The sequence below is a fragment of the Thalassophryne amazonica genome, chromosome 1, assembly GCF_902500255.1.
Source record: "Thalassophryne amazonica chromosome 1, fThaAma1.1, whole genome shotgun sequence".
Lineage (NCBI taxonomy): Eukaryota > Metazoa > Chordata > Actinopteri > Batrachoidiformes > Batrachoididae > Thalassophryne > Thalassophryne amazonica.
The window spans coordinates 128,453,052-128,465,134 of NC_047103.1; the positions used below are offsets into that span (position 1 = coordinate 128,453,052).

The 12,083-nt window shown below is 39.5% G+C and overlaps 1 protein-coding gene across 1 annotated transcript in view; it reads left to right on the forward strand.

Moving 5' to 3' along the window:
• Nucleotides 1-12,083, forward strand: part of LOC117514139 (E3 ubiquitin-protein ligase HECW2-like) — a 193,652-nt gene that overhangs the window by 24,960 nt on the left and 156,609 nt on the right. The window lies entirely within an intron of this gene.

The window sequence follows — 12,083 nt, forward strand, 5'->3', positions numbered from 1 at the left end:
CAGGGAAGCTCATCTGCATGCTCATCGTCCTCATCGGAGTCTAGACCTGACTCCAGTTCGTCGTCGTAACCGACTTGAGTGGGCAAATGCTCACATTCGCTGGCGTTTGGCACGTTGGAGAGGTGTTCTCTTCACGGATGAATCCCGGTTCACACTGTTCAGGGCAGATGGCAGACAGCGTGTGTGGTGTCGTGTGGGTGAGCGGTTTTCTGATGTCAATGTTGTGGATCGAGTGGCCCATGGTGGCGGTGGGGTTATGGTATGGGCAGGCGTCTGTTATGGACGAAGAACACAGGTGCATTTTATTGATGGCATTTGAATGCACAGAGATACCGTGACGACATCCTGACGCCCACTGTTGTGCCATACATCCAAGAACATCACCTCATGTTGCAGCAGGATAATGCACGGCCCCATGTTGCAAGGATCTGTACACAATTCTTGGAAGCTGAAAATGTTCCAGTTCTTGCATGGCCGGCATACTCACCAGACATGTCACACATTGAGCATGTTTGGGATGCTCTGGACCGGCGTATACGACAGCGTGTACCAGTTCCTGCCAATATCCAGCAACTTCGCACAGCCATTGAAGAGGAGTGGACCAACATTCTACAGGCCACAATTGACGACCTATGTGAAGGAGATGTGTTGCACTGCATGAGGCAGATGGTGGTCACGCCAGATACTGACTGGTATCCCCCCCCAATAAAACAAAACTGCACCTTTCAGAGTGGCCTTTTATTGTGGACAGTCTAAGGCACACCTGTGCACTAATCATGGTGTCTAATCAGCATCTTGATATGGCACACCTGTGAGGTGGGATTATCTCAGCAAAGGAGAAGTGCTCACTATCACAGATTTAGACAGGTTTGTGAACAATATTTGAGGGAAATGGTGATATTGTGTATGTGGAAAAAGTTTTAGATCTTTGAGTTCATCTCATACAAAATGGGAGCAAAACCAAAAGTGTTGCGTTTATATTTTTGTTGAGTGCAAAATGGAGTAAATTCATTTTTTCCTCTCAAAATTCTTCTCACAACACCCCATAATGACAACATGAAAAATGTTTAGGGGATAATGCATCATAGTCAGTCGTGTCAAAAGTACTCATCCATCCATCCTGTGCTGAGCTGCGTCAGTCACAGTCAGTCAGAGCTGCGTGTCGTCAGAGTGAGCTGCAAAAAGTTTGTACCTGAGTTTTCAGAGGTGGTGTTTGTAGTTGCCATCTGCCACGTCGGTGTTTGCCAACCCGGACAGTGGGAATACCACCTCAACCGGCAACTTAGCCCAGCGACTGGACAGCAACAACGTCCGAGGCCCAACGTGGTGAATTCACTGAGGCCGCGCGCTGCGTCATTAGAGCCGCGCGTCACGAGTGCCGCTTCCCCGAGGCCTCGTGCAGCCACCGCGGATCCATCAGCGCGGAAACACCGAGGCCGCGCGGCACCAGCGCAGTGCAGATCCATCCCGGTGACAAACAACGCAGGCTGTTAACATCGGCGATCGACAAGCTGCTCATAAGCCGACCATGGGGCCTAAGAAGGCTCTGACAGCGGAGGAAGGTGACGATATTAAAAAATCTCTGGACTTTTTATCTGAGGAGATTTCTGTTGTGAAGCAGCAACAGAAATCAATCATGGATCTGGTGGAGGAGGTGAAGGCATTACGGCTCCAGAATGCCGAGAAAGACCGGCATCTGGTGCAGCTGGAAAATAGAGTGGCTGAATTGGAGCAGTACACCAGAATTAACGACGTCATCATCACAGGTCTTCACATCAAACCACGGTCCTACGCACGGGCGGTAACAGATGAGAGCGGAGGGGAGCCCAGTGAACAGGAGGTCAGCTCTGTGGAAAAACAGGTTGCTGATTTCCTCCTATCTAAAGGTATAGAAATGGATTTAAATAACATTGAAGCGTGCTACCCTCTGCCCCGGAGAAATGACGGTGATAAACGAACCGTCATCATGAGATTCATCAACAGAAAACACAAAACAGCACTGTTAAAACAAGGAAGAAAACTGAAAGGGACAAACGTATTCATCAATGAACATCTCACCAAACGGAATGCCGACATCACCAGGAAAGCACGCTTCTTGAAGAAACAGGGAAAAATCCAGCACACATGGACTTCAAACTGTAAAATATTCATCAAACTGAACGGATCACCAGAACAAGCAAAAGTCATGGCAATAAGGAACATCGAGGAGCTGGACAAATATGAACAATAGTGTTTCTTAAAGCGAGGATCTGGACAAATATGACCAATAAGGTATGAGGACACAAACACATCACAACACCATGACACAGACCAGAGGAACCTATTCATCTACTACCTATTCATCTACATCTGGAGACAAGAAGGATATAACTCAAAGGATTGCTGATCATGGAAAAGTAGAACTGAGAACATTTAAATACACAGACCACAATGTACTGGACTTGGAGCACGATATAGACCCGGACAATAATTTCTTCTCAAATATCAATGACAGTTGTTGCTATTATACAGATGAACAGTTTAATCGGATCATTAAAACGGATAACAAATTTATCAATAATCCATTTCAACAGCAGAAGTCTATATGCAAACTTTAACAACATTAAAGAATATTTAAGTCAGTTTAAAAAAATTTTAACATAATTGCTATATCAGAAACATGGATCAAGGAAGATAAAGGAATGGATTTTGAACTGGATGGATATGAATTTAATTGTGTAAACAGAAAAAATAAGAGTGGAGGAGGAGTGGCTGTGTATGTGGATAAGAACATGGATTATAAAATAGTAGACAATATGACAACTGTGATTGATAACTTATTAGAATGTATAACTATTGAAATATGTGAAGAAAAAAGCAAAAATGTATTAGTCAGCTGTATATATAGAGCACCAGGATCTAGTATTGAAACATTCACTGACTGTATGGGAAAAATGTTCTCAAAAACTAATCAAAAAACTGTGTTCATTTGTGGTGACTTAAATATTGATCTGCTCAATCCAAATAAGCATAAAATAACAGATGAATTTATCAGTATAATGTACAGTATGAGTTTATATCCAAAAATCACCAGGCCAAGCAGAATTACATCCCATAGTGCCACCTTAATTGATAATATATTCAGCAATGATATTGAGAATAACACTGTGAGTGGATTATTAATCAATGACATTAGTGATCATCTACCAGTTTTCATCGTTTATAATAGAAACCATCGGCGGAATCAGCCAGAGGAGAAAATAAAATACAGGCGAGTGCGGACAGAGGAAAACAACACACTAAAGAAGGATTTACAGGAGCAAAACTGGGAAAAGGTATACAGTGAAAGTGATGTTGATAGTGCATATGAAACTTTTTTACAAATATTTACATCATTATATGATAAAAATTGTCCAATTAAACAAGACTACAGAAAACAAAAAATCCAAGCTCGACCATGGATGACGAAAGGGTTACGAAATGCATGTAATAAGAAAAATACACTGTATAGAGAATTCATAAAACTAAAGACTAAAGAGGCAGAAAATAGATATAAGAAATACAAAAATAGATTAACTAATATTATACGGGTATGTAGGAAGGAATATTATAGTAACATATAATAACAAAAACAATATTAAAGGAATATGGGATATATTAAATAGCATTATCAAAAATGGTAATAAAAAACAGAGTTACCCTCAGTATTTCATTGATAATAATGTCAAGAAGGAAAATAAGGATGAGGTAGTCAACGGTTTTAATAATTTTTTTGTAAATATTGGACCAAGCTTGGCAGAAAAAATTCCCGATTCCCAACCTGAGGATTGGGATAATAATCTCATAGAAAGAAATCCCTGTTCAATGTTCCTCACAGCAGTGGATGGAAATGAAATTATAGACATTGTGAATAATTGTAAATACAAAACATCTACCGATTTAAATGAAATTGATATGGTGGTGGTAAAACAGGTCATTGAATGGATTGTAGAACCATTAACATACATCTGTAACTTATCATTTCAAACCGGTAAATTTCCCAATCAAATGAAAATAGCTAAGGTTGTGCCGCTGTATAAGACTGGGGATAGACACCACTTCACAAATTATAGACCTGTTTCTTTGCTTCCACAATTTTCCAAATTATTAGAAAAGTTATTCAATAATAGATTAGACAAATTCATAAATAAACATAAATTACTTACTGATAGTCAATATGGATTCAGAGCACATAGTTCAACATCACTTGCATTAATAGAATCAGTTGAGGAGATTACAAACGCCATAGACCACAAATTACATTCAGTTGGAATATTTATAGACCTTAAAAAGGCTTTTGATACAATTAATCATGACATATTAATCAATAAACTTGAACAGTATGGGATTAGGGGGTTGGTGTTGCACTGGGTGAGAAGCTACTTAAGTAACAGAAAACAGTTTGTGAAGTTGGGGGAATATACATCATCATGCTTGGACAATGCTTGTGGCGTCCCACAGGGGTCAGTATTGGGTCCAAAACTGTTTCTAATTAAATAAATGATATTGTCAATGTTTCCAAAATATTAAAATTAGTATTATTTGCAGATGACACAAGCATTTTTTTGTTCAGGGGGGGATTTGCAGGAGTTACTGAGGAGGATCAGTATAGAAATGGGAAAATTGAAAATATGGTTTGACAGAAATAAATTATCATTAAACTTAAGTAAAACAAAATACATGTTATTTGGCTATTGTAATACAGACATACAGGTTCAGTTACAAGTCGAGGGGGTAGATATTGAAAGGGTACATGAAAATAAGTTTCTGGGGGTGATAATAGATGATAAGATAAACTGGAAGACTCATATAAAACATATACAAAGTAAACTGTCAAGAAGCATTTCAGTTCTAAACAAAGCGAAACATATTCTGGACCACAACTCACTCCGCATTCTTTACTGCTCACTGGTTTTACCATATTTACAGTACTGTGCAGAGGTATGGGGTAATACTTATAAAGGTACAACACAATCACTATCAGTAATGCAGAAAAGAGCTATAAGAATTATTCATAATACTGGCTATAGAGATCATACAAATCCACTATTTTTACAATCCAAATTCTTAAAATTCACAGACTTGGTTCATTTTCAAACAGTACAAATTGTGTATAAAGCAATAAACAATTTACTTCCAGCAAATATTAAAAATATGTTTTTTAACAGATCAGGGGATTACAGTCTGAGGGGGAAATTTAATTTAAAGCATCAGTGGGCACGAACAACATTAAAAGGTTTCTGTATTTCTGTCTGTGGGGTGAGGATGTGGAACAGATTGGGAGTGGGGCTCAAGCAATGTCCAAGCATGAACCAGTTCAAACAGCGGTACAAAAATATGGTTTTTTCTGGGTATAGGGAGGAGGAAGGGTAATGAGGGTTAGGGTGTTTTTGTTTTTTGCTTCGGCTTGTAAATATATAGTATTTTGTATGTAAGTAGGTATGTGTAGGTGTATATTTATGTTTGTGTATATATATGTGTATATATGTATATGTGTATATATGTGTATGTATATGTGTATGTATGTTGATGTGTATATGTATGTGTATGTGTATATATATGTATATATATATATATATATTGATATCGGTTTAGGTGTGTAGGAATCTATGTGTATATGTGGCAAAGGGTATTACTGGTTGTGGGGAAGAAGGGGTAGGGATAAATAAGCTGATGCTTCACCCTACCCCTTTTCGGACATGTTGGGTACACAGTAGGAACTTTTTTGTTGTTGTCTTTACTGATCTATCTTGTAATTGTTGTTGTTGTATCAAATGTTCGAAATAAACAGTTTTTCATTCATTCATTCATTCATTCATTCATCCACCTCTTCAGCCAGAATTGTACACGTCGGTCAGTGCATGCCTACGCTATATAAAGTGCATCCAGAAAGTATTCACAGCATTTCACTGTTTCCGCAATTTGTTCTGTTACAGCTTTATTTCAAAATGGAGTAAATTCATTTTTCCCTCAAAATTCTAGTTACAACAACCCATAATTTTTTTTTAATTTTTGCAAATTTATTAAAAATAGAAAACTAATAAATCACAGGTACACAAGTATTCACACCCTTTGCTCAATACTTTGTTGATGCACCTTTGGCAGCAATTACAACCTCAAGTCTTCTTGAATATGATACCACAAGCTTGACGAACCTATCTTTTGGCTGTTTTGCCCATTCCTCTTTGCATCACCTCTCAAGCTCTGTCAGGTTGCGTGGTTCTCCCCAGAAATTTTCAGTATAACAGTGCTGTTGGCAACTTTCACCTGAAGCAGCGTGCAACCCTTCCACTTGGGGTCCTATTTGACCTTGTGTCCTGAAGTCCAAAGAGAAAAATGAAAATCATTTAATGCTGTTTCTGTTCTGACTCTGTACTGAATTGTTGATTCATGAAATTAATCTAAAATGTTGTATTCCATTTAAAACAGTTTATACGTTATGACTGTGCAATAAACTTATTTGAAAGAAAAAATGAATGTACAGAAAGACAACTGAAAATGTGAGAAATTCCAGACTTTTTTTTACACATTTCCCCTGCATAATTTTTTTGCAGTTTGGGAAGTTTGAATTTCCAAGTCCCAATATCACCAGACTGGGGGCATTCATTTCAAAGTATGAAATTCTCACCTTGTCCTTGTGATTCAGATTTACCACTCTATATTGTCACCCCCCCCCCCCCCAATAAAGTAGAAAAACTAAGGGTCTAGCCCCCCTCCCCCCGCAAAAAGAATGAAAGGCCCTGTCACACCTTGATGATTTAACCTGTGTATGCCGACCGCATTAAAAACGCTGGCATACTTGCAACATAAGAAATAACTGATACTGAAACCAATTTTTACAGACTAAAAAGTACTTATGCCTTCCTTCTTGCAAGAAGAATAGAAAAATGGAATGGAATAATAACCCCAAAAATGATCCTTAAATGTAAAACAATAAGCCACAAGCAAGTACAAAAACTAGGACATGTCACACGTTATTTAATGTCCCAATTAGCAACACAATATCAAAGTATTCATGATTGTAAGTTTATCCACGCACATGCAGTAATAATTAGTGGTCACTGATGTGTTTTATTGCTAATTATCCCTCTCATTCAGCGGGTCATCATGCTGATGGCCGGCAGACAGAGTGAAAGGAATGCTGCTATGTCCGATAACGAAGCTTCTGAGCCTTCATTCGAAAGTGATGGCTCCTATTTACAGAAGGTGTACAGACAGGAGGCAACACACTTCACCCTGAAACTCTTAACTTTTTCAGTCTGTCAGATTTTGGATCCTAATGTGTGCTGATACTGCTGTTTGTGCTGCAGGGTGCTAGTTTACTCCCACCGTGAATGCGCACATGGAATGTCTTCATGATGCTGTTTTTACAGGCTATCTGAACATGCAGATGGATTTCTTACATTGGAAAAAGTCAGAATATATTATTTTCAGGAGGTAATGGACTTTCATTCTAATGTGCCAAAATTGGCTGGTGATTGTGTGCAGTCCATTCATGATGTCTTTTTTGGTGGAGTGGACTTTATATATTTAATCTTGGAAATCATTCTACAAGTAGGTGAGTGCCCTGTTCAGTTTTTTTTCCCCTTTTGTATTTTGTTCTCCTCAGTGTTGCTGGTAGGCTTTATTTTTATTTTACTTTGAGAGAGTCTGTCTTGATGTGTGCGAGTCTATTCCGTAATGGAGCAGCATTCATGCACTGTACACATGTACGTGGACCTCTCCACTGTGTTTCAGGCTGTCTGATCACACAAATGTATTTCTTTGATTTTTCACAGTTATATCGATGACGTGCACAAAGCAGAGCCTCTACCACAGACTGTTTCTAACAGGCTGCGTTCATGAAGTACACGTGCACTGTCTTCTTGCAATGAAGAGCGGCTGCTGCTTTTACCGTGACTGCATCAGAATTAACAGTTATCACTCAAAAATGAGTAATCATAACACGACATCACACTTATGTAAACTTTGCAATTATTCTGCGGCTGTATTCTTAATGTTAGCAGATATGTTCTATTCAGGCGCGTGCTGGGACATTTTACTGAAAGCTGCATAAATGCTGTCAGAAGCACTCTGAAATGTTGTGATTTTGGTGCGACATGTCCTTTAAAACGTAGATGAATGGAAATAATGCATGTCGCTAACCAGCACCAAAATCTCAAAGAATGAAGTATGTCTCGGTACCTCTAGAATTTCCAAGAATTTCAATTTCTGCTGCTGTTTTCTTTATAACCCCCCCCACCTTCACTATCACAGGGGCTGCAGCATTGTTGTTAGCCTCTAATCTGGTCGATCCCGTGGCAGATGGCATTGGTCAAGTCAGTTGTGCACCAGCCTCGGCCTGCATCATGCTTGGGACATTTTCTCCTCAGCTACATGGGCTGTGGTCATTGCCAAGACGAAACAATAAATGCAGAGCTGATGCTCTGATCATTGGGCTTTGTGTAATTCTTGTGGTTTGTTATGGTTTGTGTTGGATGTAACCAGGATAAACTAAAGAGCTGGAGTTGTTTATTGTGAAATTTCCCTACAAAAATTAGTTTGTGCGTGGTCAGATTCCCACCAAGTCTTGCACTAAAAGATCGCAAGATGATGTCACTCTGTATAGAGGCACTGCGAGAGCAGTATAGCAGCGTTGTGTTGTTATTCCATTGTCTGGGGAGAACCCTGGGTTGGATGTGGAGCATCGGTGCACAGCCATTTTCAGATCTCTACAGAGATGTTCAATCGGATTCAGGTCTGGGCTCTGGCTGGGCCACTCAAGGACATTTACAGAGTTGTCTTGAAGCCACTCCTTTGATATCTTGGCTGTGTGCTTAAGGTCATTGTACTGCTGAAAGATGAACTGTTGTCCCGGTCGGAGGTCAAGAGCTCTCTGGAGCAGGTTTCCATCCAGGATGTCTCTGTACATTGCTGCATTCATCTTTCCCTCAATCCTAACGAGTCTCCCTATTCTTGCTGCTGAAAAACTTCTGCACAGTATGATGCTGCCCACCATGCTTCACTGTGGAGAAGCTGCCTGTTAAATCCAAACATGTCGCCTGACATTCACGCCAATAAGTTTAATCTTTGTCTCACCAGACCAGAGAAATCTGTTTCTCATAGTCTGAGACTCCTCCAGGTGCTTTTTGGCAAGCTCCAGGTGGGTTGCCATGTGCCTTTTACTAAGAAGTGGCTTCCATATGGCCACTGTACCATACAGGCCTGATTGGTGGATTGCTGCAGAGATGGTTGTCCTTCTGGAAGGTTCTCCTGTCTCCACAGAGGAATACTGGAGCTCTGACAGAGTGACCAATCAAATCAAATCAATTTTATTTATATAGCACCAAATCACAACAAACAGTTGCCCCAAGGCGCTTTATATTGTAAGGCAAGGCCATACAATAATTACGGAAAAACCCCAACGGTCAAAACGACCCCCTGTGAGCAAGCACTTGGCGACAGTGGGAAGGAAAAACTCCCTTTTAACAGGAAGAAACCTCCAGCAGAACCAGGCTCAGGGAGGGGAAGTCTTCTGCTGGGACTGGTTTGGGCTGAGGGAGAGAACCAGGAAAAAGACATGCTGTGGAGGGGAGCAGAGATCAATCACTAATGATTAAATGCAGAGTGGTGCATACAGAGCAAAAAGAGAAAGGAACACTCAGTGCATCATGGGAACTCCCCAGCAGTCTAAGTCTATAGCAGCATAACTAAAGGATGGTTCAGGGTCATCTGATCCAGCCCTAACTATAAGCTTTAGCAAAAGGGAAAGTTTTAAGCCTAATCTTAAAAGTAGAGAGGGTGTCTGTCTCCCTGATCTGAATTGGGAGCTGGTTCCACAGGAGAGGAGCCTGAAAACTGAAGGCTCTGCCTCCCATTCTACTCTTACAAACCCTAGGAACTACAAGTAAGCCTGCAGTCTGAGAGCGAAGCGCTCTATTGGGGTGATATGGTACTATGAGGTCCCTAAGTTAAGATGGGACCTGATTATTCAAAACCTTATAAGTAAGAAGAAGAATTTTAAATTCTATTCTAGAATTAACAAGAAGCCAATGAAGAGAGGCCAATATGGGTGAGATATGCTCTCTCCTTCTAGTCCCTGTCAGTACTCTAGCTGCAGCATTTTGAATTAACTGAAGGCTTTTCAGGGAACTTTTAGGACAACCTGATAATAATGAATTACAATAGTCCAGCCTAGAGGAAATAAATGCATTAATTAGTTTTTCAGCATCACTCTGAGACAAGACCTTTCTAATTTTAGAGATATTGCGTAAATGCAAAAAAGCAGTCCTACATATTTGTTTAATATGTGCTTTGAATGACATATCCTGATCAAAAATGACTCCAAGATTTCTCACAGTATTACTAGAGGTCAGGGTAATGCCATCCAGAGTAAGGATCTGGTTAGACACCACGTTTCTAAGATTTGTGGGGCCAAGTACAATAACTTCAGTTTTATCTGAGTTTAAAAGCAGGAAATTAGAGGTCATCCATGTCTTTATGTCTGTCAGACAATCCTGCAGTTTAGCTAATTGGTGTGTGTCCTCTGGCTTCATGGATAGAAAAAGCTGGGTATCATCTGCGTAACAGTGAAAATTTAAGCAATGCTGTCTAATAATACTGCCTAACGGAAACATGTATAAAGTGAATAAAATTGGTCCTAGCACAGAACCTTGTGGAACTCCATAATTAACCTTAGTCTGTGAAGAAGATTCCCCATTTACATAAACAAATTGTAATCTATTAGGTAAATATGACTCAAAGCTCCGCAGCGCAGTGCCTTTAATACCTATGGCATGCTCTAATCTCTGTAATAAAATTTTATGGTCAACAGTATCAAAAGCAGCACTGAGGTCTAACAGAACAAGCACAGAGATGAGTCCACTGTCTGAGGCCATAAGAAGATCATTTGTAACATTCATTAATGCTGTTTCTGTACTATGATGAATTCTAAAACCTGACTGAAACTCTTCAAATAGACCATTCCTCTGCAGATGATCAGTTAGCTGTTTTACAACTACCCTTTCAAGAATTTTTGAGAGAAAAGGAAGGTTGGAGATTGGCCTATAATTAGTTAAGATAGCTGGGTCAAGTGATGGCTTTTTAAGTAATGGTTTAATTACTGCCACCTTACAAGCCTGTGGTACATAGCCAACTAATAAAGATAGATTGATCATATTTAAGATCGAAGAATTAATTAACGGTAGGGCTTCCTTGAGCAGCCTGGTAGGAATGAGGTCTAATAGACATGTTGATGGTTTGGAGGAAGTAACTAATGAAAATAACTCAGAACAGAACAATCGGAGAGAAAGAGTCTAACCAAATTCCGGCATCACTGAAAGCAGCCAAAGATAACGATATGTCTTTGGGATGGTTATGAGTAATTTTTTTCTAATAGTTAACATTTTATTAGCAAAGAAAGTCATGAAGTCATTACTAGTTAAAGTTAAAGGAATACTCGGCTCAATAGAGCTCTGACTCTTTGTCAGCCTGGCTACAGTGCTGAAAAGAAACCTGGGGTTGTTCTTATTTTCTTCAATTAGTGATTAGTAGTAAGATGTCCTAGCTTTACGGAGGGCTTTTTTTATAGAGCAACAGACTATTTTTCCAGGCTAAGTGAAGATCTTCTAAATTAGTGAGACGCCATTTCCTCTCCAACTTACGGTTATCTGCTTTAAGCTGCAAGTTTGTGAGTTATACCACGGAGTCAGGCACTTCTGATTTAAGGCTCTCTTTTTCAGAGGAGCTACAGCATCCAAAGTTGTCTTCAATGAGGATGTAAAACTATTGACGAGATACTCTATCTCATTCACAGAGTTTAGGTAGCTACTCTGCACTGTGTTGGTATATGACATTAGACAACATAAAGAAGGAATCATATCCTTAAACCTAGTTACAGCGCTTTCTGAAAGACTTCTAGTGTAATGAAACTTATTCCCCACTGCTGGTTAGTCCATCAGAGTAAATGTAAATGTTATTAAGAAATGATCAGACAGAAGGGAGTTTTCAGGGAATACTGTTAAGTCTTCAATTTCCATACCATAAGTCAGAACAAGATCTAAGATATGATTAAAGTGGTGGGTGGA